General features: G+C 36.7%; 1 long non-coding RNA gene across 1 annotated transcript; it reads right to left on the reverse strand.

Annotated features, from left to right (window-relative positions):
- Window positions 1-11634: 11634 nt before the first annotated feature.
- Window positions 11635-14793, reverse strand: LOC120461010 (uncharacterized). The gene is made up of 4 exons (XR_005618077.2): window positions 14670-14793; window positions 13700-13846; window positions 13147-13269; window positions 11635-11863 (listed from the first exon to the last, which is right to left on the reverse strand). It is a non-coding gene; the product is annotated as an uncharacterized LOC120461010 (long non-coding RNA).
- Between the last annotated feature and the right edge of the window lie 4912 nt (window positions 14794-19705).

Genomic DNA, 19705 nt, shown 5'->3' on the forward strand with positions numbered 1-19705 from the left:
CAAATACCAGTAATTCACATTTTTAATACAGAAAATTGATTATATTTTTCATACAGTATTTTTTTTAAATGTATGTAAAATTACAAATATAATCTGTAATTAAACAGTAACAAAACAGTTAAATGATAAAACAGTTAAATGACTGCCAGCCACCAAAAAAAATGTAAGATTGAAAAAATTGAAAAATCATTAAAAAAGGGTCAAATGATAGCACCCACGGGTGCCAAATAAAACCATAAAATTAAAGTATAATATGCTAATTTAAATAAGTGCAAAAAAGTGCAAAAAAAAAAACTTTAACAGAAATTTGATGTCACAATGATTATGACATTAATTGTTTAAAACTAAAGTCCATCTATAGATAATGTAATAGCTAATATATTCAGAAATGTCACTGTCATATCAGTGATTTAGGTCACCATATGATGACTATAACATCATTGACCAACATAATCGGATATTTTCTCCTGCATTTATTGCCATAACTGTTTCTCATTGAATTACCAAAGTAAATGGGCGAGAATATATAGGTTAATCATCTCACATTCAACTTTAAACTTCAAATGTTTTGATTGGCTTTGATTGAGTCACAATGCGCAGCAGTTTTGTGTTCAATGTGGACAGACAAATTGCTTGTTGCTTACACAGTGTTAAGCTAGTGTGTGCATGTTCATTATCAACAGCGTCAGACGCATTGGGGTGCATCTGTCTGCTGTTATCTCTCTACTGCTGGGGCAGCAGGGCTCGATGAACCCTTCTGTTCTGGGAACAAGCACTGCAGACACTCACACCCTGATTTCTGAACATCTGATGCTGGCAGGAGGACCACAGCCACCGCATATCACAACACCTTCCCCTATAATGCCCTTATCAACTGTCATGACGGCCCATGGGCAAGAAGCTGGAGGCGATGTCAGTTTAATTACTGGACCACTGGGAGCCCTCGGTGTACAGCAATGTGAGGGAGTATCTCGCAGAGCCAAACACAGGTCTGACTTCACAAGTGTCGCCCAACGAAGTCTCTGGGTGTACTAAACACCTTGACAAAAAACTCCCCGTGATGATTTGAATTAAGACATGATCCTGGATTAACATGCTTTGTTAGTCCTGGAATCATAGAATTGAGCGTCAGCATCAGTTCTGGCAGGCCACGTAGTCAAGACGCTGCTAATGCCATTTGCTAACAACACCATCTCCGGCTGAGCTGCATTAGCTGGGTAACTCCCCTCGCTGCTCAATGGCCAAAGCTCAAACAAGGCGCCCCATTTAAAGCTCGTTCAGCTTGCTCAATACTTGCTTGCTGCTCGCTTCTGCTGCCCACCACCTCCCCAGCTCCTCGTCAGGCACAAAGTGGCATTTGTTCTCACAGTCCTAAACTGTGTGAGTGTTCCCTAATGCTGCTGCTGCTGTCCTCTGACTCCCTGCTATTTCATGGTGCTCATGAAAGGTCAGAGGACTCCCTGAACAGAGCCTTACCGCCAAATTTCAATTCAGGAACATCAAATGTTTGCAATCCATTTAATAATTTCTAAATAAAAATTTAAAATGTATATATTTTTTGTATGTGTGTTCTTGACTTAATGGACCTGACAGAACTCATAAGCCTAGGGATGGACTGGAACTAAAAAATAAATAAATAAATAAATAAAAAAAAACACACTATGCTCTACAGTTCTACCGTCTGGGATCAGTAAAGACTGTGACATGACTATTTTTTTTAATCTGTTCTTTTCAACTTTCTATTCATCAAATAATCCTCAAAACAAATATATCAGGGTTTAGACTGAATAATAGCAAATAATATAATATAGGCTGAGGCCACGCCTCCTGACGGGCTATGACGTGTAATGACGTCATGCAGTTGCTGCAGCACAGCCTATGAGTGAGCCAGATGCTCAAAGGGCTAGCTGTTTTAAAGCTGCAAATGCATTTTACATAAAGGTTTCAGTAAATCGAGAAAAGGGAGTTTTCCCACTGCGTCTACGAAATGACCGTTCGAAAGGGAACTGATGAAGTAACTTCATTTTTGAGTCAACTCTTTAATATGAACATAAAACCTAAAAAAATATTATTTTTAATATCTTTTTATGGGTTTTTTCTGCATAAAGTTTTGGGGTACAGTGTTTGATGACAGAAATGTCTTTATGGGGTGATCTATTACTTTAAGCTTATAGCTACACTGTGTGATTTAGCAGTGAAAAGGTATATGACCATCCAGTGAATATTAGTTTCTGTTCCTCTCAATTCTGATTTCGTTTTAACTCCTACAGTGGCCAATGTAGTCCAAGATTAACATGGCTTCCAGTTCGACTTCGTCCATGAGTGTTAACTCAAACGTAAACGTGAAAGGCGAAGCTTGAATTAACAGGTATGTCCGTCTTTGGCTAATGTACTTTCAAGATGGAGGGGCAACATGGCGACCGACGTTAGAACCCCTTATTTTCAATGGCATATAGAGTGCCGAAGTTACCACGTCACTCTGTAGGCCAAAACGTGGAAGTGCGTTAGCATTTTAGCACTACCGGTTCCCTCGCTCTAAAGCCTATGGGATTTTTGAATGGGTTTTTGCTAAATCGCCTAAAATAAGGTCTGTGGTGAACAAATAAGCCTCTAAATATTTTCACGTTTTGATCTATGACATAGAACACACAGTTATAACCAGCTTGTGGTTTTTTAAAATTTATTGTGTCTGATTGTGTTTTTAAAAATCTTTATATAGGCTTCAAAATGTATACATTTTGGATTAACTTGTAAAGATTATCTTGATAGACAAAACGTGTAAGGGTCACAACTCTTTGTTAAACACAGATCTTATTTTTTGCGATTTTCCAAAAGTCTATCGGGAAAATGCATTGCTTTCGCTAGCTTCCGAGTTGTCCTACAAAGTGACGGCATCACTTCGGCACTCTATTATACACTCACAAGAATACTTCATTACTTGAACGAAGTAAATATACATTAATGAGCACATATTTTTGAAAGAACTAAGTGTTTTTAGCTAAGAATAAACTAAAAGAGTTACACGATGAAGCTTTAAGGCTAAACCACCTCCTAAGAAACTGTAAGTGGTTGATAAGAATGTTGGCCTAACCTCATATCTAAGCTTAACGCTATCCATATCATATCGCTAATCTTATCTGATTGGTTGATATGAATGTTGTTCCAGGACCAACAAGGATGTCCCACTTGGGTAAATCATGTTAAGCAAGCTCTTATTCTCAGTCTCCCTCCACTCGTTCACTCAAACACCTCCCACAAACTGAATTAATATCCTGCAATGCATGCTTATTTACCTCTTCTGACCTTCCTCATCCCGTCTTTTGCAACCCGACACTTAAAGTAACAAGAATATAAGAGTAAATACTGCTTGTACAGTTATGTCCCAATGAGAGCTAGTGGGTGTATATATACATGTGTTTACAGATGTCAAGACAGTTGATCAATGCTTTGTGAACAAGGGTTTGGACATCTTAGTGTGAATGAGTGTGTGTAAAATAACTCACGCTCACTTGGGATTCTACCCCTGGTATCAATCACACACCACAGTGTTGATCCCAAAACACAACAGTGAGGCCTCCATCATCATCATCTGTCTGTAGCTGATGAAGAACGATTGCAGGGGAAAAGCATGAGCCTAGGATGAAAGAGCAGCTGTGGGGATGATGGTTCTCAGGGATCGCACAAAATTAGTAAAGCTCACCTTACTTATTTCCCTCCTTTCACATGCTAAAAGTACAGATGGAACATACAGTGATGTTGAATAAAAGATTATTCTTTTTCCTGTGGCCAAGGATACATGCCTATTTCCATCAGAAGTGAAAACTCAGATAAAATAAGAGGGAGATCTCAAGCAGCCAAGGGCTCTTGAGAAGGAATAGATGAATCATGCATATGAACACTTCAACTAAATACATTTACTTTAGGAGACATTTTAAACAATAAAAATATTAATAATTTAATACATTTCAAATAAAAAAATCTAAAATAATAGATTTCAAATTGAAGTTGCAATTGATTTATAAAACTACAGAGTAGACCAAAATACCTTAATTAGTACAGAAAAACAGGGTCAATTTTTGATTTCCTGTTGATTGAAATCACATAAATCAAATAAATAATTTGATGCCTAAAAAAGCTCTGCGTCATGTACAACAGGCCACTGGACAGCTCTCTAAAACAAAAGGCCTTGCTCTTTTTAGCCGTGCTCTCATTCACTCAAAGCAGTGATGATGCGAAAGGCATCATTATGAATTCTCCATTGACTAACAGCTGCTGAGAGGCTCCTTCACATACAATAAATCAAACCCTTAACATCATTCTTCACAGAGCACCGCACCAGCGCTCTTCTCCCCTGAAATGATCATTGCCATGTTAATATGCATATGTATAGCTTAATGATGCTACTGTCACTCCTGACCTTCATGCAGTGCAGCAAACAGCTTCCGTTTCCTCTCTTTGTTTCCCCCACCTCATTACTGTACATGTTTACATCTCTGAAGTCATAACCTTACCAGAGTCTTTGCACAAAAACAGAAACTTCTTGAGAGTGGTATATATATATATATATATATATATATATATATATATATATATATATACACCCACTACCCAGGGTCAACCTTAATTACGGAGAGTGCAAGTTTTATGCGGCTAGAGTGCGAGTTTTATGCGGCTAGTATTAATAAGTGCTTGCTTGCTCATATCCAGCCTAACCTCAAGCAACACATTTTTAATTGATGCAGTGTGACCGTGTTGACACAGCACTCATGCTGTCAGAGAGAGTGAAGTAAAAGACTCTTTCTTCGGGAGCCAATGAAACTGTGCCAAGCATAGGTGGACATTTAAAAGGAATAGTTGCACCAAAAATGTTGTTATGTTGCTTACACACCCTCATGTCATTCCAAACTTACTTTGTGTGTAAAATTTTGTGTCCATACAATTAATGTAATTGTACGTACACTACAGATGATTTTCAAATTTTGAAAATCAAAAGATCTTCAAATTTTTTCGAAGTCCCTAATGCTCACCAAGGCTGCATTTACTAACTTACTAATAGAGGGAATGCATTGATGTCACTTTCCCGCCGGAACAACCCCCCTCAGCCTGACTGAGTGGCAAAAGATCTGCTGCGTGACTGGATTTAATAGGGAAAACTGCGAAAATGCGACTAAAATGAACAATTTTATCAATTTAAACTAAATGTTGGACTCAATATAGTGTTCCTTACAACTTACTAAAGATCCAGTGATCCATGGATATTGACATGCAGCCAGGAATCGTGTTGCCTGACATATATGTTTGCCTGATTTTGACACTGGGCAAATAAAAGTAATACAGACCTATAAAGCAAATTTGCCTGTGAACGCTTTATATAAATACAATATAGGTAGGTCTAAATCAGGGTGATCACTTATATCAGTGTTATAATATAGCCCATATATATCATCATATCGTCCAGCCCTAAAACTTCATTTTTTTTTTTTTTTGGTCAGTGTTTTTAAAAAAAACATCCAATAATGCAGAATATGCAATGATTAATATCTAATTGACGAGTTGTTAATATATACAACAATACAAAATATATGGCTATGGTTTTACACCTAAATTCAGCATATTGACACAAAATGATAACTGCAAATCCACCTTTCGTTGACTGGAGTCCAGTTGTTTCTGTGAATTGCAGCGATCCATTAGCTCCTCTTTCTATAGCAGTCTGTAAAAATATACCTCAGATTTTTTGTCAAATCTAATAGTACAGTCAATCGCAAAGCTCTTTCCCACTTTATATGTGTTGTTTTTCGTGGCATTCACGCTGAAAACATATACAGCTGCTCAGTCTTTTTGCCACTCACTGTGAGTAACTGCAGGCACTCCGGCCGACGATGACGTCACGGGCATTCCCTGTATACAGTAAAACAGTAATCTTGTGAAATATTATTACAATATAAATGTTTTTATTTAAATATATTTTGATGTGTAATTTATTCCTGTTGGCAAATCTGAATGCTCAGCATCATTACTACAGTCTTCAGTGTCACATGATACTTCAGAAATGAGCTTTCCTTTTACCACCATGCATGTCATTTCACCCATACCAGTTTAATAGATGACAAAACCACTGTAAACAACAAAACATGTCAAAATGATCAGAGCTATGTGTTGCACAGGAACCACATCTCAAACGGCATCCTGTCTTGTACGAGCGGTACTATCTTTCCCAGGCAAACGTCAGTTACAGTGACAGGAGGGTCAGCAGGGACGAAAAGGATCCAAGAACTCATTTGTTTCCAGAGCGCAGGGTTCTACATTTCAGGCCTTTAGGGAATGACGGAGGCACCTTGAAGCATCGGTGGAACAGATGTCCCAGCACAGAAGCAGCTGAGGACACAAAAACATGACGCAACTGACGTGTATCACAATGTACTCCTGAAGGGGGTCTGCCATCGGAACATGAGTCAAACACACCACCTCTCCCTGTCGGACCACCCATTAAACTTTCATTTAAGAGATCGGAGCAGCTGTTCTGGCTGTATCCTTTGAAATTCTTGACATTTGTAATGGCATTACAGAGCTGCTCTTACATAAATGTCTCTGACAGACCTAATAGTAGGGGTGGTGATGGTGCAGTGGATAAGACACATGCCTTTGGTGTGAGAGACCCGGTTCGAATCCAATGTGAGACACCAATGTGTCCCTGAGCAAGACACTTAACCCCTAGTTGCTCCCGAGGCATGCAACCTCTGACGTGTATTGCAATTGTAAGTCGCTTTGGATAAAAGAGTCAGCTAAATGAATAAATATCATAGTGGGGCAGCCTTTTCAGCGTGACGGATGATAAATCCATCCACTTGTCCAACAGAAAACACTCCTGCTATTCCAAGAGGAGCACATCCATAAATATATCAGAGCAAACATTCATCCATCATAAAGGAGTGGAGTCGGCGGCCAGACATGTCCGAGAGCAGTTAGAGTGCTGATGTGCCCCAGTACTGACTCAATCACTGCCAGGGAACACACGGCTGTCATTAGTGACCTCTGGGTGTCTGACTGGATGACCCTTACGTTCATAGACAAATCGCTTGGTGCAGAGGACCTTGGGACAATCCGACCTGAGACTACTGCAAATAGAGGAAAATAGTCTATGAGCAGGCTTTCAATTTTTTTATTTTTTTTTTGGTCAGTTTACTTAGGCTAATTAAAATGAGGTAATGCAACACAGTTCTTGACAATAAATTACAAATACTTCATGAGTTTGCATTGGGATTAGATTAAGGGGAATTTCATTTATGGACTGATTCAGAGAAAGTAAATAGAAAACAACAGCTTACAGCACCATTCACTTATACTGTTTCCACTTGTAATCTGTTTCAAATTAGGCTTTCTTTCATTTTTGAACTGCTTTTGATTCAAACTAGTTTTTAAATCGAATCACTGCATATTTTAATAATTTAATTACAGAAAAACAGCAGATAATATGTTTTGCGATGCCACTTTGCATTCCAGCCCATGTAAGAACAAATTTTTACCTCTTTATGAAAATTATTCTGTTCAAACATCCAGTCAATTCCTGGATATACTCAGTAAATATTTGCTGTATATTTGCTGACATTCTAGTGATAAGAAGATCGCATCATTTTATTGACTCTCGCATTTAATTCCATTCAGCAAAATTTACGTGTCTGTGTTCAAGTGATTTTGCTCATTTGAGCGGAGGTAAAATGTAACAATATTCAATAGCCAATTTCTAAGAACACATCACCTATGCAATCTTTGATCATATTTTGAATTATGAAATCATTTATACAATATGAGAAACAATTGATTTAGCCCCAGACACAATAAAGAAATTGTTCATGAACAACCCATCACTAGGATCTTAGCTTAGCATCAATTGTGATGGAGTGGAACTTCCAGATGACAATTACACTCTTCACAAGGCTGTTTCTTTATTTATTTATTTTTTTGTCCAAACAGAAGTTTAGCATGGTAATGTCAATGTGTTATTTTTACTAGCTAATAGTTAACTGATAATGATTCAGTTAAGCATTGGACATTTGAAATTTACTCATTTTGGTTCTGTTTTCACTATACAAGTAGTCCAGTCAGAATACAGTTTAATATTAAGTAAAGCTGTAATTAAATTAAGTTCAGGCCAAGAATTAGTTTGAGACATAGACACTAATACCTAGCAACATTACTGAGACAAACTTCAGTGCTTGGAACAAAATAGATGAGTGTGAAGCGTAGGAGGCTATGCTAATTTTGCATATAGCCGTTTAAAGATATAAAGCCCCACTAAATCCACATCCACAATCAAGCCAACTGACAATCACTGTGCAGAAACATAGTCCTCCTCTGCCTATGCTAGGCTTATACTCTAATTAACATGAAGATATTTCCAACCACATGGTAAAGACAAACATCCAAGGCGCAATCAGAATTAGACATTATTCATTGAAATCACTACCACCTTAATTATGACCACAAGAGCTGTGTCATTTCTGAGATGATGATTGAAGGCTATTGCCTCGATTACACCGACAAACTGAAGGATGAAATCCATGCCAGGCAGTCCACTTAAAAAGTAGAGGAGTGTGTTTTGCATGCATATGACTAGGTTTTTGTGTGGAAACGTTTCTGTCAGAGCCTGAGAGTAAAAGCTAAGTTTTTAATCTTTCCATCAACTCCGTATCAATCAGACTCAACAGTATTCCAAGTCAGCGGCGAAGCTTGCGGCTCTGAAATCGTTCACTCTGCAACGCCAATGAAAAGGGCCGCAGGACTCAGCAATCACCTGAGCCCCAGAGTCCTGTCAGCATCCATCAGCCACTCGACCTGCTGTGCTGCTGCGGAAACAAAGGCCTGTGTGGGAAGCCGTCACTCTCCGAAGAGTCTGCAGGAAAAACATAACTCTCAAACCCTGCACTATTGGCCGCATAAGACTGTTGATGACATTATAGTAATTGCAAGCTAGGATAATTTTAGGTCACGTTATTTCTGGTTTTGGTGGGACCCCGCTGGCTTGAAATACAGAAGACACACATGGCACTGACATGGGTGAGAATTGGGAGTGGATTAATAGCATGGCATCAAGGGACTGCCAGGCTGAAAAATGCCATGACTGAGCCTAAGAGAATAATGAGAGAACAGCATTTTAAATGCCAGACTAACTTTAAATGACACAAACTACTTTGGTGGTACTATGGCACAGTGGTGGTCTCAGAGGGTGAGACTATACTTTGAGATCCTGTACAGTGAGGTGTAAATGAAAATAGATGTCAATATTCAATTTAAGTTTGGAAATATCAAAAGAAAGATTTTTGAAAGAAATGTAAACAAAAAAAAAATCATTATTACATAAAATTCTGCTCTATTTCCAGTTGACTGACTGAAGTTTTTCAGAAGAAGATTTGTGCTTTGGCTCTGTGTGGATGAATATGGTTATCCTACTGCTCATAAAACATTCACTAGGCTTAAAGGGTTAGTTCACCCAAAAATGAAAATTAAGTCATTAATTACTCACCCCCATGCTTTAGCAACACCGTAAGACCTTCGTTCGTCTTCGGAACATTCATTTGTGTTCCGAAGACGAACGAAGGTCTTACGGGGTTGGTACAGCATGGGGGTGAGTAATTAATGACTTAATTTTCATTTTTGGGTGAACTAACCCTTTAAAGGTGCCATCTTGCACATCAAATCAAATCATATTCCATAACAGATGGGGGCAGTATACCTCCAGAAAGTGAGTTGTGCCGCGGCCGCGAGCACTCTCACATCTTCAAACAACACAAACGAGCGCTGTTTTGCTCTCTCTTTCTCGCACATATTATTCAAATCATTTGACACGATAGTAAAAGGTTGGAAGACCGCAGTTTAACGTAGAGCATTTGGAGATTTTTAGAGACCAGAGACTCAATGAACAACAGCTCAACACTAAATGATGAAGACCGTCTCATAGACGCCTGACTCAAAAACAAGCTGGTGCATTTCGACGATATGGGAAAATAAAAGCCTGGGCTATTATTTTAAGTTTACGGTATTCGTTTTGTTCATATTACACTTTTATTGTTAGTTTGAATTAATTTGACAGACAGCATTCGCTGATGTTGATCAAGCTAGCGCCATTCAGAGCTGCCAACTCTTAACGAATTCACCGTGAGACACATGCAATTGACACTTAGCAAGCAGGAGGTTAGTTAAGCTCTCAGATTCTGTCAATTTTATTACGCAATTCAAACAATAAATACCGTTTTGGCGCTTGTGCATGTTACACCACAGATCCCTAACGCACGTGAACCGATCATCTCTACTAGCTAATGGAAAAAGAACATGAACACTGTTGAAAGATACAGTATGCTACAACTTACCAAAATGTATTCCTCATGCATAATGTCGACCAATCATTTTTTTCAACTCTTCCCTGAACTGAAATGTAGTAGTGGGCTGTATTTTCCACACGACTGACATCAGGTTCAAGTACATACACAAGCCGTCGCGACTTACTCGTGTACTGCAGTTTGGCTGGTGGTAATACCGCCTCCCATGGCCGAAACTGGTATTACGACACCTGCCGGGCCGGGGCTAGTAATTTAGCATGCTAATTTAGGTTTATATCTCGGCAGCACTATAACTTGTCAGTTTTTTAATGACATCATTGCACTTATTTCTTCTCATTCTTTTGATGCGTGCAGCTCATTTTTTGGATATTTTTACCTCAATTATTCCATATGGCACCTTTAAGAGAGATAATCAGTTAAGATTGGAAAGGATCTCAAGATGACGTTACTGAAGCTCTAAACACTAATAAACATGGTACTTTCTTGAAAATAAATTCCAACAGAGCACTACAACCATAATAAATTGACCCTTCACTGAGAATAGAAACAGTGAACTCTGTTAGAGAGCTACATATGGCAACATATCTATTCAGTTAAACACCTTATTAAACTGTCAACAAACACCAACAAACAAGTTGGCCGTTGGATTTAGAATTTAATGAAAAATAACTGTCATGTTCACACTGCTGCCCCACCAGACACTGACAAACACATATTGAACATGTTCAGTCGGGTAAAAATAAACTCCAACCAATGGCAACAGACTGTGTGGTGTGAATTGGCCTTAATAAAAACACCATCTCTGCAGGACTTTTCCAACATTTCAAATCCCTCACCATATCTACACTGAAAAAAACTACTTGTAAGATTTACTTAATAAAATCCTCGTAACAATTTGCACAAGTAAATTTTAAGTAAATTTTACTGCTATAATATTAAGTACAACTCGCGTGCCATTATCAAGTAAAATCTACTTAGTATTGAACAAAACTCTCATGAAGAAATTAAGTAAAAAATACCCATTTACATTTCATTTAGAAGCTATATCTATTTAAAGTAATTAAGTAAAGTTTATTTATTGTTTTTAAATTAGGAAGCTTGCTTTTATGAAATTTTTAAGTAAATCTTACCATTTAATGAAGTAAAATAAGTAGATATTATTTAAGTTTTTTTGTTGAGATTTTCATTTACTACATATTTAAACATTTAAACATTGATAATTTCTTTTTTATAAATAATCATGAACATAAATAAATAATCATTTTCTCAATATTTTTCACAAATCACACAACTAAAATTCAATTAAACAGTTTATTTTTCAGTCATCAAAAATGTTCATACAAGAATGGACATTCAGTCATCTCTTGACACAGGTGCATTCAGTAAAACTGTCTTTACGGTATTGCTGCTTCCAGCATTTCCTTCCCTTCAAAAAGGATGGATACATCGATTGGATCTTCTCCATCAGCACCACGAACGACCAGTATTTTAATGCTGTGCTGAGTGATGTCACTGCCGCTGTCCTCCTGCATACAATTTAGAAGAAAAAATATAATTCTTTTGAGAAACAAAAATATAATGGCTTAAATTATTTTATTTGACTTGCATTAAAGGACAAGTTCGGTATTTTACAATTAAAGCCCTGTTTTAAGATCGTCCCTGATGAAATAGAATAGTTAAGATTGTTTTTTAGACAGATGCTCCGGTCACGAGAATTTTTGGATCCTGTGTTAGCATCCCCCCACCTTTATAATGAAAGCATAGGTGCACTCGAACAATCATTCATTAAAACGCATAAAACTTTAGTTTACAAAGACGTGAAACTCACCGAGTGGTCTGGGGTGTTCACTGATATGCTCACACAAAAATCGCTGTAAAAGATGCTTTCCAACAGGTTTTATCGTAGTTTTTGTCCAAGTCCATTTTCTTCCTGTTTTTGGTCGAAATCCACAGTAGTCAATTGTCGAGTTTGCGTGCGCGATCCTTAGTTATCTAGTTCGAGTTTGCGTGCGCGATCCTTAGTTATCTAGTTCGACCGAAAACAGGAAGAAAATGGACTTGGACAAAAACTACGATAGAACCTGTTGGAAAGCATCTTTTACAGCGATTTTTGTGTGAGCATATCAGTGAACACCCCAGACCACTCGGTGAGTTTCACGTCTTTGTAAACTAAAGTTTTATGCGTTTTAATGAATGATTGTTCGAGTGCACCTATGCTTTCATTATGCATATGAATTCATGAAATGAATAGTGGAATAAAGTCATTATGTTTGCGCACAAAAAGTATTCTTGCCGCTTTATAAACTTAAAATTGAGCCACTGCAGTCACTGCATGACTACTTTGATGATGTCTGTATTACCTTTTCTGGACAAGGACGGTATATCATACATACATTGTATTTTGAAGAAAATGGGATATCAAACAGTTGACTGTAGCCATTAGAAATCTACTATGGAAGTCAATGGCTACCGTCATTTGATTACCAACATTCTTTTAAAATATCTTTGTTTGTGTTCATCAGAAGAAATAAACTCACAACGGTTTGGAACAACTTGAGTGTAAACAATGTTTACACAATGTAAACAATGACAATTTTTATTTTGGGGTGAACTATCCTTTTTTGGGTGCTATAAACTGGAGTGCAGTTTTCTGTGAAATAAATTTGACTCTGTTTAACCTTTCACACGCAACTTTAAAATATTCTAGCTGACCACCCAGTGTGCGACTTTCATTTTAAAATATATCTCATTATTTCCATGGCGACGTTTCGTGATTGTGAAAATGAAAATGATGTCATTAATGACTCACCCTCATGTCGTCCCAAACCCGTCAGAACTCTGTTCATCTTCAAAACACAGTTTATCATCTTCTTTATCGTCAAAGTAGAGAATGAGGCTGCGGATAACTGATTCCCATCTCAAGGCTTTGTGTCTGTGAACAGATTTATATTGTACCATTACACAACATTTTATTCATACACAATGAACTCAATGAAATCAAGTGAGAACACAAAAGCATTCATGCGCAAGGAACACTGATTTAAAGTACTTAGAGCAAAGTGACTCTACTTCCTGTTCCTGTCTGCCTTGCATTTTGGCCAAAGCAGAACTGTCGCTGAAACTCTATCATCTTCAGTACAGATTCTTAATATTTGAAATTTAAGTTGTAATTTATGACTAAAATTCTAATTACTGAAATTTCTGAACTTTTGACTTTTGTCTGTTTAATACAGTAAAGCTACTTTAATGCAATCTATATTGTATTAAAAGCTATACAATAAATGTACATGCATGTATGAGAAATACATTAAGTATATCTTATTTAAAAAAATGTGAACAAGCACACTTTTGATCAAACACACCTGACTCAGTTTGTCCAGAAATGGCCTCAGTTGGTCCCCACAACACCTCCCATGGCCTTCATCAGGGCAATAAGTCTTGATGTGCATTGGTCAAGTCTGAACATGAATCTCTGCCCCATGATCGATTCTCCTGAATTCCTCCTTGATCTAATGTGACAAAATGATTCAAGAGTACAACAGCAGAAATTTGGTTAAATAGACTGATGCAGGGAGCAAGGGTTAATTATACAAGGACTGTATACATCAACAGTGGAGTGAACAATCCAGCACTTTCTTTTGTAATGTGCAAATCCAAAAGAGAAACACTAATTTTAACTTTGAGTTTAGTACATTTCAAGTTTATTTATTTTTTCATGTGCTAAATCAGTTACTGTTGTCAATATTATTATTGCCCATGATTACCACTCACGATCTCTATTTTCTACAATCAACTTTTAGAAACAGGATGATTTTAGAAACGCAGCCCTGCTTACTTTAAGACCTCATTTATGCACGATTTAGTGCGATTGAAAAAAAAAAAAAATAGCTTTATGTGTAAACGTTCCATCCTGAGCAATATTCAGCAAGAGCATTCAAACTTTTCCATGGTCAACAGTATAACGTTAAGAGCGGTTGACATTAAATTGTTAATTTCAAGGCCCAATTTTAGCTAGCTAGCAGTTAAAACGGTAAAGATTGTCTACTAATTTCTACTTAGTTTGACATTTTTACACGAAAAACAGTTCTTTGTGAATCTATAAAACTATTGAAAACTTCCGATTCAATATAAATAATGTACGTTAACGTTAGGAAGTGAAAAGGGGTTAACGATACAGTATACTGTTATGGATAACCCACACGCGTTGCACTAATATGAGGCCATGTTGTAAGGTGAGCATTAATGTTTATTGAGTCAAATAAACAAGAATCATCAATCAAAACCCACACAGACTCATGTTTTATTAAATGTAAAACAGAAAGACAAACTTACCTCAAACACGACAGAAAGCAGCCACGCAGCAGCCCGCCAATTCGTCTCGTCTCAGATCCAAAGTGCGCAGTTAGACTTGTCCAAACGCGCATGTGCGGATTCAAACGCGTTATGCTTTTCTATTAAAATTTACTTAAAATTACTATGTTTATGTGAAGGGACTATAAAACGTTTAAATATTACAAGAAAATATATAATAAGATTTACTCTTTCCAACCAGTTAATTTATTACATGAATTAAACGCGTAGATATTTAAAATTTTACTTAGAAAATTCTAGTTCACATTGAATTTTAATTTTATTAAGTAAAAATTATGATGATTCATTTAATATATATTACTACACCAAAAAGTTCGTTTTTACAGTGTAAAAAGCCAAACCAATGTTGATTCTTGTTTTATTACAAGCTCAGGTGTGTTCTCTTTTTGCCAGCATACTCTCCTCTGTTCAGTGTTTTTTTTTTTTTTAAACGAGTGATTCCTCTGAGGCTGGAGATTTAGCTGCTCCATGTCAACCTTTATCGCCTCTTTGAGACAACTAACCTATCCCACTCACATGCCACTCACACATGTGTCAAAGTAGCTGGTAGCCATTTCTTATTATCATCAATGAAACAGTTGAAAACAGTTGTGCTGCTTGATATTTTTGTTAAAACCATGATTTATTCAGGATTATTGGATAAATAGAAAGTTTACTCTTTTCCAACCATTAACTGATTTTTCTGGCTTTACATGGTTTCACTGTTATACGGTAGGGGGTGCAATTAGGCATCTTCTTAATGAGTACTGAATCTCTTGATCAAAACACAGGTGAAGAAGAAGCAGAAACAAGCAATAGTGTAAACAGATGCATATGTAAAGTAACCAAAAGAAATGTTGACCCATGTCGATGTATCAACACAGTCTCATGAAGATGCGTATCTATACCATGAGTGTCATTTCTCGTGGCATTTATACACCAAAAATGTTTGTTTTTTTTCGTGTATATGGTACGCACTAAAAAACCCTGGTTTAGGTTTAGGGGGGAGGGGGGTGGGGAGTTTGTGCGTATTATACTCAAAAAAGTGTGTATCATATGTACGCGAAAATCGCGTGCCATATACACGCAAAAACTGTTTTTGGCGTATAAATGCCACGAGAAATGACATTCGTGCCATAGATACGAACTTTCATGAGATCGGGCTGGATGTATAGGACTGTGAATAGGATGCAATCTACTCTATTTATGTTTTAATCATCGTTCTGAATCCGATTCAGACATAGTCTTTGAAAAAAATGCGATATTCTCAGCTTTTTGCTCAAAATGTTGCTTTTTTAAATGAAACTTACCCACATTCAAGTGTTGATACAAAAAAAAAATTGCATGTAGCTGAATAAAACTAATTTTAAAAAGTGTTTGTGGCAGACTGCATAGTATTCCAGTTTCCATGACAGCTGGCGAAATGCTCTCAGCTCACAGGCTAAATGTAAGAGAATGAGGGGCTGGGAGGAAGAAGGAAACGTGAAAATCGCACTACAATCTTGACAAATAAATTACCTTTAAAATGTATGAGGTGAGTGAGTGAGTGAGTGAGTCGAGAATAGATGCGAGCATTTTCTACTTTTTCTCCTCTTCAGTTTGCCAATTTCATCTTGGAGATCAATTATAGCCTCCAAAAGTCACTGAAAAAAAAAAAAAAAAAAAACAAGTATAAAAGCCTATACATAGTCTTTGAAGCACCCTCTCCATGTTTCTGTGGATTCAATCGTCTATGTTCTTCTTCCCGGGCACAACACAGGAGAATTTATGTCTGCAGAAATATAACAGTTTATCACCAGCACAGGATGAAAGGATTGCTGCATGTCTGTTACCGTTCAGAGAAAAAACAAAACAGAAAAGTAATCACTGGATGTGACAAAGACGAGTGTTTCAGTCAAGGACATGATAGAGGAAAATGTAAAAAAATAACTTCTGGTAAAAATGAAGTGACACCCATTGTGGTATCAAGAAACCTTCATAAACAGTGTGGTAAGTATGTAATTCATAATTTTCCACTCAAAGATACTTGTAAATACTTTTTAATCAACTTGACTTGGGTGTCAAGCACAACAGCTAAATTTAAATGTGATCTAATCCACCAATATTCAGGCGGTTCAGTGAGGGCATTGAAATTATCTGAAAAGCCAGTGGACATATTATGAACCTTATCTGCCTAGCTTATGAGTATTAATTGGCTTATGAGTGTCATAAAATTCTTATTTGCTGAAAGGCAGGTAAATGGGAGCTTTCTATATTAGGATTAGATCGTAATACTTGCACGTTTTTTTTTTTTGTTTTTTTGTTTTTTTTTTGCAGTCTTGGGCTGATGCAACCGGCTGGCCGAAGATTCTGCTTGGTCTGAAAGTTTTTGTTGTTGTTGTTGTTGTTTATTATTTTGCAACATAGCAAAACAAAGTTTAAATGGTAACACTTTAAAATAATGGTCCGTAGTTAACAAGTAGCTATGCAGGAAGTAATAGGTAGTACTGCATTAACACCGAAGTTAATGCTATTAACTAATATGGAAGCAATATTAACTAAGAATTAATTAATAGGTAATTTAGTACAAAGGTAGTTCCTTGGTAGGTATTTGATTGTTACTAAAGAAATATATCCTCATTGAGAACTACTTGTGAACTAAGAAATAATAACCAATTAATTACTAATCACAAAAGTAACATGTCTAAAAAGTGAACAATTGTGGGGGTTTTATACTCTTAACATGGTCATAACATTTCAGAAGCACGTGCCTCAAATGGGTTCTTTGTGGAAACCAGTTTATGAAGTTTATATATCCCCCCAAATACATTAGCTAGGTTGAGATTGTGACCACTACTCTTGCCAGGATGGATGCATGTTCTCTGTTTATTTAAAACTTAAACATAAAATAATCCTAATAATGACGGTTTTTAAAAATAAATCTTAAATAATTAGGAAGTGATGCTGACACTCTCATGATTGGATTAGTTCACTATTATGAGCTCTATTGAATGTCAGTCACATATATCTCAGACTCCAAAGACCTATAACTTTATGTTCCAGTAGCTGCCTGAGGAGGACTTCTCTTTAGGACATGAAAATAAACATTGATGTTCACTTGTCAAAAACAGTTAGCATCTTTAATGAAGAAATTGGCTGCGTTTATGTTACGATAAGCGCAAAACCACATCTTCCAGATTACAGTGTTTTTTAGAATATTAGTGCCGAACCTGTACAGTATGTGTCAAATATAAAATTAAATAAATTGTATCATTTGTGAAAAACATGTTAACGCCTCAATAACTACTTAAGCGTTACCTTGTTATCCCGCAGGAACTACTAGTGATGTGGCCCATTATTTTAAAGTGAAAAACATGTTAACTCCTAACTAACTATAAGCGTTACCTTGGACAAGCGTTACACAAACTACAAGCGTTACCTTGTCCAAGGTAACGCTTGTAGTTAGTTAGGAGTTAACATGTTTTTCACTTTAAAATAATGGGCCACATCACTAGTAGTTCCTGCGGGATAACAAGGTAACGCTTAAGTAGTTATTGAGGCGTTAACATGTTTTTCACAAATGATACAAGTTATTTAATTTTATATTTGACACATACTGTACAGGTTCTGTGAGGCACTAATATTCTAAAAAACACTGTAATCTGGAAGATGTGGTTTTGGGCTTATCGTAACATATGCAGCCAATTTCTTCATTAAAGATACTAATTGTTTTTGACAAGTGAACATCAATGTTTATATTCATGTGCTAAAGAGAAGTCCTCCTCAGGCAGCTACTGGAACATAAAGTTATAGGTCTTTGGAGTCTGAGATATATGTGACTGACATTCAATAGAGCTCATAATAGTGAACTAATCCAATCATGAGAGTGTCAGCATCACTTCCTAATTATTTAAGGTTTATTTTTAAAAACTGTCTTTATTAGGATTATTTTATGTTTAAGTTTTAAATAAACAGAGAACATGCGTCCATCCTGGCAAGAGTAGTGGTCACAATCTCAACCTAGCTAATGTATTTGGGGGGATATATAAACTTCATAAACTGGTTTCCACAAAGAACCCATTTGAGGCACGTGCTTCTGAAATGTTATGACCACGTTAAGAGTAAAACCCCCACAATTGTTCACTTTTTAGACATGTTACTTTTGTGATTAGTAATTAATTGGTTATTATTTCTTAGTTCACAAGTAGTTCTCAATGAGGATATATTTCTTTAGTAACAATCAAATACCTACCAAGGAACTACCTTTGTACTAAATTACCTATTAATTAATTCTTAGTTAATATTGCTTCCATATTAGTTAATAGTATTAACTTCGGTGTTAATGCAGTACTACCTATTACTTCCTGCATAGCTACTTGTTAACTACTGACCATTATTTTAAAGTGTTACCGTTTAAATATAATGATTACTCCCCCAAAAATGTGAGGGAGTATGGAAACAGGCTATGAGACTTGTAGAAAATCCTGTATTCTTGCATAATCCTAAAATATTGAAATAAAAAAGTACTGTATTATACGACAATTCACCATGACGTCACAACAATAAAAGACGTTCTTCCGGGTGGCAAAAGCCGAAGCGTCCCTATGGCAACACTAGTAAATTGCATGGAGTACACACCGCCGGCAGAAGCCTAATCTACATTTCAACAGTTGATTCAAGAACAGACGTGGTGCAAATTCAGACATAGTTAACATGATCATTAAAGCTTAGATTCTTTGATCTAGAGACGTGCACTCCCAACACACTAGACCGCGGCGCGGGACTAGATCTGATGGCCGAGTGCGGGCAGTAATGCACTCTGTGTGTGCGGATTGCAGGAGAATAAAACGATTCGCGGGACTCCCGCAAACTAGAAATATCTATGAATAAAGCAAATAAAAACTAATACATTTGTATTCATCTGTTGCAGAAAAGCAACAAGAACAACTAAAACAAAATAGAAATGACTTACATGGCAGAGTTTCATTTTATAACGTGACTGCAGCGATGAGCGATGTAGCCAATCACAGACATATGTG

Source organism: Pimephales promelas, chromosome 3 (assembly GCF_988280905.1).
Source record: "Pimephales promelas chromosome 3, fPimPro1.hap1.1, whole genome shotgun sequence".
NCBI lineage: Eukaryota > Metazoa > Chordata > Actinopteri > Cypriniformes > Leuciscidae > Pimephales > Pimephales promelas.